At 36.3% G+C, this 10360-nt stretch overlaps 1 non-coding gene across 1 annotated transcript; it reads right to left on the bottom strand.

Moving 5' to 3' along the window:
- Nucleotides 1–774: 774 nt before the first annotated feature.
- LOC125613477 lies at nucleotides 775–931 on the bottom strand. Its single transcript, XR_007344039.1, has one exon. It is a non-coding gene; the product is annotated as a U1 spliceosomal RNA (small nuclear RNA).
- Between the last annotated feature and the right edge of the window lie 9429 nt (nucleotides 932–10360).

Genomic DNA, 10360 nt, shown 5'->3' with positions numbered 1-10360 from the left:
TTATTTCCTTTGCTGTACAGAAACTTTAATTTGATGTCATCCTATTTATTAATTCTTGGTATTATTTTCTGAGCTTTAGGAGTCTTATTGAGGAAGCTGTTTCTTGCATCTATGTTAGTGTTGACCCTACATTTTCTTCTAGCAGTTGCAAAATTTCTCATCTAATCCTAGGTCTTTGATCCAGTTAAATTTTGTGCATGGTGAAAGATATGGATCTACGCTCATTCCTCTACAAGTAGATAACCAGTTTTCCTTGCACTTTTTGTTAAAAAAGGTGTTAAAAACACCTTTTTCAATGATCAGATAACTGTGGGTTTGTTTGGTTTATATGTCTGTTTTTATACCAACACCATGCAACTTTTGTTACTATAGCTCTATAGATTAATTTGAAACCAGGGAATTGCTTTTTTTTTTTTTTTTAAGTAAAATAGTCATTTCAATATTGATTCTGCCCATCCTTGAACATAGAAGTTCTTTCCATCTTCTAGTGTCTTTTTCATTTTCCTACTTCAGTGTTCTATAATTTTCCTTGTAGGAGTCTTTTACCTCCTTGGTTAGATTTATTTCTAGATATTTTATTTTGGGATGGGGATATTGTGAATGGGGCTGTTTTCCTGATTTCCTTTTCAATTAACTCATTATTGATACATAGGAAAGCTATTGATTTTTGTATATTGATTTTGTATTCTTCATTTTAAAAGTAAATTTTTACTTTACATTATTTATTGATTTTTTTCTCTGTTTAAGCCTTATCTTTATTAATACACAAACTTCCAGAGGAAAGTACAAACACAGTTCCCACAAATTATGGAGTCCGATTTCCTGCATTTAGGGAAATTTCAGGGAACAGAACATCTGGAGTGCAATAGATAAGTCTCATCCTGGGAAATCCATCTTCACGATCATGGTATATCCTCAACAAGGTATTTTTAAAAATTGGAATAAGAGTTGTGTTTGTGGGATACAATGTGATGTTTTGATCTATGACTACATTATAGAAATATTTAATCAAAATAACTAACACATCCATATTCCTAATGTTAAAAAACATTAAATATTTATTATTTTAACAATTTTGAAATATAAAATACATTGCTGGGTATTGTATGTGCCTGTTATTCTAATGGCTCTGGAGGCTGGGGCAGAAGGATTGAAAAATTCAAAGCCAGCCTTAGCAATTAGTGAGGCCCTGAACAACTTAGTGAAACCCTGTCTCAAAATAAAAAATAAAAAGGGCTGGGGATGTGGCTCAGTTAAATGAGCCTGGGTTGAATCCTTGATATAAAAAAAGAAAAGAAAAGAAATATAAAATACATTATTATCTGCTATGGTAACTAGGAAATGTAATAGATTACTAAAACTTACTCTACTAGTCTAACTAAAACTTTTTACCATTTTATTAATATTTCCCATTTCCCCATCCCTCTTTTCCTCCTAAATCTATAGTAAACACCTTTCTACTCTGTATGGTTCTATCAGATCTATTAGTGAGGGCAATTAGATAAGAATACAAATAAAAAGCACTGATACTGGAAACAAAGAAATGAAATCACTGTTTGCTGATTACATGATTTTATATATAGAAACTGCTAATAATCCCACAAAAAACCTGTCGAAGTCACAAAATCAGTAGCAAGTCTTTATACTAACAATAAACTATCCAAACAAAAAATTAAGAAAACAATCTCACAATAGCACACAAAATACTTAGGAATGAGTTTAATCAGAGAAGGGAAATGTATATATTCTGTAAATTATAAAAATTTGATGAAAGAAATTTAAGAAGACTAATAGAAGATATTTCATGTTCATGGAATCAAAGACTTAATGTTATTAAACTGCCTATATTATATAAATTGATTTACAGATTCAAGCAATTTCTACCAAAATTTCAAATCCATTTTTCACAGAAGTAGCAAAAATATCCTAAATTTTATGATATCAGAAAAGACCATGGATAACCAAAGCAATCTTGAGCAAAAAGATAAAGCTGGAGGCATCACACTCTTGATTTCAAAATAAAACTATCATAACCAAAACAGCATAAAACAGGATAGAAAGCCTAGAAATAATCCAAAGTATTTATGATCAATTGGTTTTTGACAAAAGTGCAAAATCACACAATAAGGAAAGAATAATCTCTTCAACAAATGATATTGGAAATACTGAATATCTACATGTAGAAGAATGAAACTGAACTGTTTTCTCACACCATATATAAAAATCAATTCAAAATGGATAAGAGACTTAAGACTGGGAACTGTAAAGCTACTAGCCAAAAAAATAAATAAATAAAGGAAAAGTTTCATGACATTTTTCTGGGCAATAATTTCTTGGATAGGACTACAAAAACACAGGAAATAAAAGCAAAATTAGATGAAAAAGGTTGCATCAAACTAAAAAGCTTCTTCACAGCAAATGAAGCAATTGATAGAGTAAAGAAACAAACCAAGGGATATGAGAAATATTTGCAGACCACATGTCATTTAAGTAACTGATTCCAAAACATATAAGGAACTCAATTCATAGCAAGAAGATAAGCAATTTGATTCAAAGCAGGCAACAGATTTGAACACACATTTCTCGAAAGACGAGATATGAATGACCAAGATACATGAAAAAATGGTCATCATCTCTAATTATCAGGGAAATGAAAATCAAAGCCACTTATGAGGTACAACTTTATATCTGTTAGAATGTCTGTTGCAAAAAGATGAATGGTAAGTGTTGGTGAACATGTGGAGAACTCTTGTATACTGTTGGTGTGTTATGGTCTGGATGTGAAATGTCCCCCAAAAGCTCAAATATAAGACAATGCAAGAAGATTTGGAGGAGAAATGATTGGGTTATGAGAGTCTTAACCCTACCAGTAAATTAATAGCCTGGTATGGATTAACTAAGTGATAACTGAAGGTAGGTAGGGTGTGGCTGGAGGAAGTGGGTCTCTGAGGGTGTGCCCTTCAGGTATATATTTTGTATCTGGCTAGTGGAGTCTGTCTCTGCTTTCTGATTATCATGTGAGCTTCTTGCATGTGCCAAACTCTTCCACCATGATGTTCTGCCTCACCTTGAGCCCTGAGGAATGGAGCCAGCCTTCTATGGTCTGAGACCTCAGAAATTGTAAGCCTTCAAATAGACTTTTGCTCCTCTACAATTGTTCTGGTCAGATTTTTCAGTCACAGCAGTGAAAAGGCTGACTAAAACATGGTGTGAATGTAAATTGATACTGTCATCTTGCAAAAAGAATGGCGATTCATAAAAAAGCCTAAAAATAGAATTACATATGGTCTAGCATTCCCATTTTGGTGTATATATCTGAAGGAGCTGAAATTGGTATGTTGAGGATATATATTCACTCCAATTTTCATTGCTGTGTTACAACAATCAAGACACAGGACCTGAGTATCCAACAACAGATGCATGGATAAAGAAAATGTGTTATATATATGCAATGGAATACTTTACAGATGTAAGAAAGAAGGAAACTCCATCATTACAACACTATTTGCCTGGAACTGGAAAATATTATGCTAAGCAAATCAAGTCAGGTTCAAGAAAGACACAACTGAATAATTTCATGTGTATGTGGAACCTAAATGTGTTTTTTTTCTGTTTAAATGGAAAAATTATCAAAGTATGAAATTGAGTGATTTTTCCCCCCAATCAGTTAATGGCAGTTCTGTACTGGGTTTAGAATCCATAGTGTTTATAAAAATCCCTTTCTCATATACCATATCATCTCAATGAATCTACTCATTCCTGTCTCATTGTTGATTTGTTCACTGTCCCATGCTGAAAAACCATCTATTGCTATGGGAAAAAATTCCAACGGTTTTCAAAACCATTTTATCAAAGCAAATACCTCTAGTCCCTCCCTGTGCTCCATAGGTGACTTCTCAGTAAGGAAAATAAAAATACTAACTTTAATTACATATTTGAAAGCCATTCCAAATGATTTTAAGGACAAGTTAATGTTCTACATTTTCCAAGTTTTTGATTTATCTTTATTAGAAATGCTATGCATGGAAGCTGAGAGAACATTTGGGTAAGTGAAAAATATTATGATAATTTCATGATTCCAACTTGACATTATTACTGGCATCTGGAGAACTTTTTTTCTAATGTATTTTCTCTGTGACTATTTCGTTCTATGTAGTATTAATTATATTGTTGATAATATTTGGTAATATCCACTACTTAATATTGTAGTTGGGAAATTACTCCTTCTTTACAGTTTTCACTGTTTATACATCCAGGCTCATTACATTGAGTGCATATGCCACAACTCAATCCTTCTATATTTTTGAAAATTATTTCCTCTTTTGTTCTAATTTCATGTACCACTGCTATGTACTTCTTTTAGCATAATTGTTTTTCATTATTTAAAAGTATTTATTTAGGTTAAATCAATAGATGTATGTAGACAGTCTACATTTTAAGAACTAAAGTTATATGCTATTTGATTATTTTTCAAAATGGCTTTACCAATTGATACTATCTACATGTTTATTTTATTAATTTGATGAACTGTCATTTTGTTTTGCTAATTAATAGGTAGAAAATGGTAATGTTTTAATTTACATTTTAAAGAATTTATTTTTAGTTGTCTTTCCCTATTTCAGTTATTTACTACTGGAATCTTGAGGCCCTTTAAAAATTTAAAAATTATTCAATGCAGGTAATTAAAAAAGTCACAAAATCTGTAAGACACTTATATTATTAAGTCAGCAAATGGAAACATAGAAAACTCCTTGTATCAGTCAAGTTGGGTCTCTTGGACAATTGGTGGAAGACTTTTTTGGAAGGGAGATTAAAATGAGGCTATGCAGCCACCAGGGGCTGAAATCACTCCATATGCATAAAGGAATTTCTAGGACTCTGAGGCTGGATGACAGTTCTTTATGGCAGCCTGTCCCCCAGTTCGTCTATTTGGAAAACTCCACTTTTAGGAGGATTTATTCATTTCAACCAAAAAAAATTGCTATCATTTTTTGAGAAAATATATTTGTGAATAAAACGTGACCTGAGTATCTAATGCCCAGATCAATGAAATATTTTTCTCATAGGATACCACAGACCTTATTCCATCTAGTTCCTATAAGGAGATAAATGATTCCTTTCTCTGAAATTCCAAAGGTAGTGAAGAAATGTGGGATGCAGAAGGGTGACTTGTAGATCCATCTGAGATGGGCTCGAAGTAATTAATGCTAAGCATAACTGTGTGGTCTGCTTACAAGAGACATTAACTTCTGGTTTTTATTGTTGCACCTAATACACCATTGATGTGTGGTTGTTTATGAGGATTTCATGTCTCTGTCTCTCCTTTCAAAGAAGGGATTTGCTTCATCGGCACTTTTCTTAATCTTGCACTGCAGATTAGAAAGCTTAAAGGACCACACAGATTTCATGGCTCCTGAATGCTCATTCATGAAATTCCAGTAAGGATAAGTATTCTGAAAAAATATTATTTTTCAGAAGAGAGAGCAGTGCAATCAGAACAACCCAGAACTGAATTATAAATGATTTGAGGCAATCAGACATTGCTTAATTTAAAAAATTGGAAAGTGAGGAGGGACTCTTGTTTTTGGAAATAAAGTGCTCTCTTTCCACAATGGAATATGACAGTAAAAGGACAATTGGGGAAAAGAGTATGTAGGTTCTAACTCCTCTCTCTGTTTGGTCTATGTTTTATTTACTAAAGACCTTAAGGTAAGGGGAAGAAAGGGCTCACTGAACAAAACAAGAGAGAGGGGTTAGTATTCAGAGTTTGGAACAGAATGAAAAGAGAAAGGAAAAATAGACTAACCAACAGGAGCAGGCACATTCACGACCAGTAAATTGGGCTCCTGCATGCTCTAATTCCTGCTGCATCCTGGACCACTAACATGCCTGGATAAAAAGGAGAAAAGAGAAGAGGGGGAAAAATCCATGTGGGAGGCTGTGAGTGCACAGAGTCTCTTCCAAGCTCCCTCACAGGCGGACACGGATCAATAAATCAATAAGGAATGTTCACTGGCTGTAAAATGGGTAGAGAATCTAGTGTCAAGCTGCTCCAAGATGGATGGACAGCGGGCTTGCTGTCTGCTGAAAGGCCAGAGGTGACTATCACCTAGAGATGAGATCGGTGACCAACAGCCTAACAGCCCTTTGAACTCTGAGTCTATGATTGAGGACCTGGGCATGGCTTAAAACAGTCCCAGTGCGACCCACAGTGACCTCCCGCTCTGCTCTGCACATCACCTCCCAGCACTCACACCTCTTGGCAGGGCTGATGGTTTGCCATGCGGAGCCTGGCCGCTGCCTGCCCCTGGCCTGCTGTGCCCTGTCATTGAAGTAAAGGCTACAGGAGACTGAATCAGAAATTACTAGATGCCCTAGTGGTAGGAAGCATCGATCGGAAAGGGTAGGGATTTTCTGCACAACAGTTGGATTTTTCCTTTTATATGAAGGGGGTTTAACATAATGCAGGCGGTGCTTTCACTGCACAGCACTGTATGTTAACCCTTGCTTTCGTGGACTTAGCCTAAGGCTGCCGCGGGGGTGGCTACAATCAGTCCTCTGAAATTCAGAAAAGCACTTTCTGTTTGAAGGGCGTTTAGGTCAGGTCAGCCTGGCGGTGTGGGGCGGCCGCTGCTGCCCTTGCGGCTGTGTGCTGGCTCCACTGGAGCGGTGGGCGGCTTCTCTGGAGCTGCTGCTCTGGCCGCTCGCTGCTGCGTGGCCGGGTTTAAACGCAGACGGGAAGCTCCTGGCACCGGAGCCCCTGCTGCTGAGGCTGGCAGGGAACAGTGTATTCCTCTTCTTCTCTGTGAGCCCCCCCCCTCCCCCCCGACGAATCTCGCTGCTTTTAAGGAGACAAGACTCCTAACTTCTGTATCCGGGATCAAGTTCTCACTTTGAATTGAGAGAATAAGCCATCAACCTGCTTAGTTCTCAGAATGGGCTCTGTCCAGAACGTGCAAATGGCTCATTCCAGAGAAAACCTAAAACCAAATTTCTGAGTAGCATTTGAATTTATCCTTAGGACCATTTCCCAATATCTGCCCACATGGACATGTGTTATTCTTTTATTCAATGAATGCCTTTGAGTTCCTATTACTTGCTATTCTCCTTATGTGCTAGGCAATACACAAAAAGACCAAGAATATATGGTCCTAGCCCTTGAAGAATTAGAGGTCCCCAAAAATGACTTATAAAACTTCTGTTTCTAATATGTCTAGGAGCTTTTCTTTATTTCTTTTATATATATATATATAATCTTTAAGGTTTTTTATCAATTGTTTTGATGAACAAAAAAGATTATTTGGAGGGATAGATAAAAAAATCAAAAGATGTGCCAGAAAAATAAATGAAGTCTATGTATTATATTGGGAAGTATAGAAGGATTCATTCATTCCCTTACTCATTCCCAACTTTATTCCACAATGTTTATAGACTATTCTGTTCCTGGCAAGCTATTGATATGGTCCTGGGGGAGAGCAGGCATTCAGCATGGAATACTAGAAACAATTGTACAAAGAATACAATACTTATGAGGGTGAGTAGGAGGAGGATCTAATTTAGATGGGGGTGGAAGTCAGCAAAGGCTTTAAGGTGAGAGCTGAAGAAGGAGCAGAATTTAGAGTGCATAAAAGTGAGGACACAGGCTGAGCCTGACATCCTGGTCCTGCCACCAATTAGACTTGTGAGCACAGGCAAGATCCTTCCTAGGCTTATGTTTCTCTGTGAATTAAGAGTTCTGGACCAGCTAATATATAAGAATACTTTGGCTCTAAAGCATTATGTTTCTTTAAAATGATCTATTTGCATGAAGGCTAACTCTAATAGAAATAGCATTCTCAGGAGTGATTAAGATTATTTCAAAAATATAATAGAGTTGTTGGTACTATAGAATCACATTGCAACCAGTCATATGCAAAATTGGCCTAGTGTTATTTACTGTGGCTCTCAGTCCTTCTGTTCAGAACAGGGCCCTTGGACTGTAGTGGATTAAATTGTGTATGATTGAGACCCATGCCATGCTTTGATTACTACACTTTGATTTCTGGATTTTTTTCAAAAAAGGCAATAGGCTGCATTCATAAATGTTAACAGATTTCTTATTTATCAAAAATGAATTGAGTATCTAGGTGTATCAGATAATGAGCTTGGTAGGTGAGGGAAGGAAAGATGAATCAGATTTGGATTTTGTCCACATGGAGTTATTTAACTGAATTCAGAAAAATAATTTGTATTTAAAAATTTAAATAATTATAGGTATTTGTTTTAGCATTCTAGATACTGAACAACCCACATAAAGATTTACATAAAGATGTCAAGATGTTGTTGGCTTGTTTCATCTCATTATGGTTATCTGTCTCTACTTACTTTTTATATAGATGGAGACCTACTTGTTCAAGTTTAGAAGCTGAAATGTACTAGTTTCTTCACTGGAATCAAATGTCAGCTTGCATCTCTAATGAAAATCCTGTGTTCTGATTCCCCGAAGTATTCTGTAGATTGGGACAATTATTCTATTTAGGTCAGGATGAGCAGGAAGGTGGGAGCTTACAGGTGAAGAGCACATACATGTGAGAAGCTGCTGGGGAAATGCCATTTTGAACCCTTACCTGTCTCCCTCCTTTCTTCCAATCCCAGCTGATCCAAGATGTCACAAACTCTGAATAACTCCCAGTCACAACCAATATTAAAGGCGGTGACCTAGAAACCAACAGTCCCCAGGATATGATGATATTAGGAGGTCTACACCAGGATCTCTTGAGAAGGGTGATAAATGGAGTCACCTTGAAGCATGTCCTGACTAGCTTTGTGGGAGCTATCGGTGTGTCTGGGAAGCCCTTTAAACAGTGCCTTCTTTTAATCTGGGTTGTCTTTGATGCTAGGGATGTTTCTAGGGTTATTCTACCAAACATAGGATTTTCGATCGATTTTTCTTTTTAGTTGTAGCTAACTGCTTGTAGGTCTATATCTGGGTAACCTGAGTGTTGCAGATGCCCCTGGCAAGGAGGCTCTTGAATTATCACAATTACCTGGAAAGTCCTCACCTTTTGGCTTTGCATGATCTTCCTTCTTGCAAACACCCACAGAATGGCCCAGTGCTTCGGAGTTTGGGCTTTGGTTCTACAGAGACTGGGTCTCAGGTCCTGACTTCCCACTTGATAGCTCTGCCACCTTGTGAAAGATTATTATAATCTTTCAAAATCTCAACTTCCTTATCCAGGAAATATATTTTTTATTTTTTTGGTGAGAATTTTATGAGATAATGCTCTTAAAGATTCTGTCAAATAAAAAGCACATACGAGTTTAACTTAACTCTTTTTTTTTAAATTTTTTAAAAAATTTTTTATTGTTGGTTGTTCAAAACATTACATAGTTCTTGATATATCATATTTCACACTTTGATTCAAGTGGGTTATGAACTCCCATTTTTACCCCGTATTAACTTAACTCTTAATAATAATATCAACAACAACTGCAGTTTAATATAACATTATTGCAGATGAAAGCATCCTATACATGGAAAACTATAAATGTAACAGAAAACAATGGTTAGCACTACTAAATGAATTCTGCAGATTTCCAGGAAACAAAATCAACCCACAAAAATTAATTATGTTTCTATCCACTAAAAGCCAATCTCCACAAAGAACTTAAGAGAACAGTTCTATTTACAACAGCATTAAAAAGAATAAAATACTTAGGAATAAACTTAACCAAGGAGATGAAAGACTTGTACATTGAAAACTATAATACACTGATGAAAAAAAAACTTCTTTTTTTTTTTTTTTTGGTATCAGGGATTGAACTCAGGGGCACTCGACCACGGAGCCACATCACCAGCCCTATTTTTTATTTTATTTAGACACAGGGTCTCACTGAGTTGCTTAGTGCCTCACTGTTGCTGAGGCTGGCTTTGAACTCCAGACTCTCCTGTCTCAGCCTTCCGAGCTGCTGGGATTATGGTCTGTGCCACTGTGCCCGCTCATCTCATTCTTTTTACTTAAGATTCCCACAGGCTTACTAGCCCCCGTGAGAAAACACAAATACCCACCAAATCTCAAAGTTTTTGTCTGACCTTTTTGTCTATACAGACTTCCTTTTGAAATTGCTTTCCCTCAGAAAGATGTTCTGGATCTTTATTTTAAGCTGATCTTACCCAGAGGGCAGAAAAAGTGAGGGTTTCCAGTGCTTTTCCTGGTACTACAACTACCTAGGCTACCAAAATCAGTCTCTAAGTCCAATTGTTTCTTCATAGTTTCTTCATCTGTCTTAGTCATCTATTTCTGCTCCTTCCCTCACTGCCTTGGTCCAAGTCTCTATCACTCAAACTTGGGATATTGCCTGAGCTTTCTAATCAGCCTCT

Source organism: Marmota marmota, unplaced genomic scaffold (genome assembly GCF_001458135.2).
Source record: "Marmota marmota marmota unplaced genomic scaffold, marMar, whole genome shotgun sequence".
NCBI classification, from domain to species: domain Eukaryota; kingdom Metazoa; phylum Chordata; class Mammalia; order Rodentia; family Sciuridae; genus Marmota; species Marmota marmota.
Note: the sequence above shows the minus strand (reverse complement) of the source record. Positions and strands in the feature narration are given on the sequence as shown.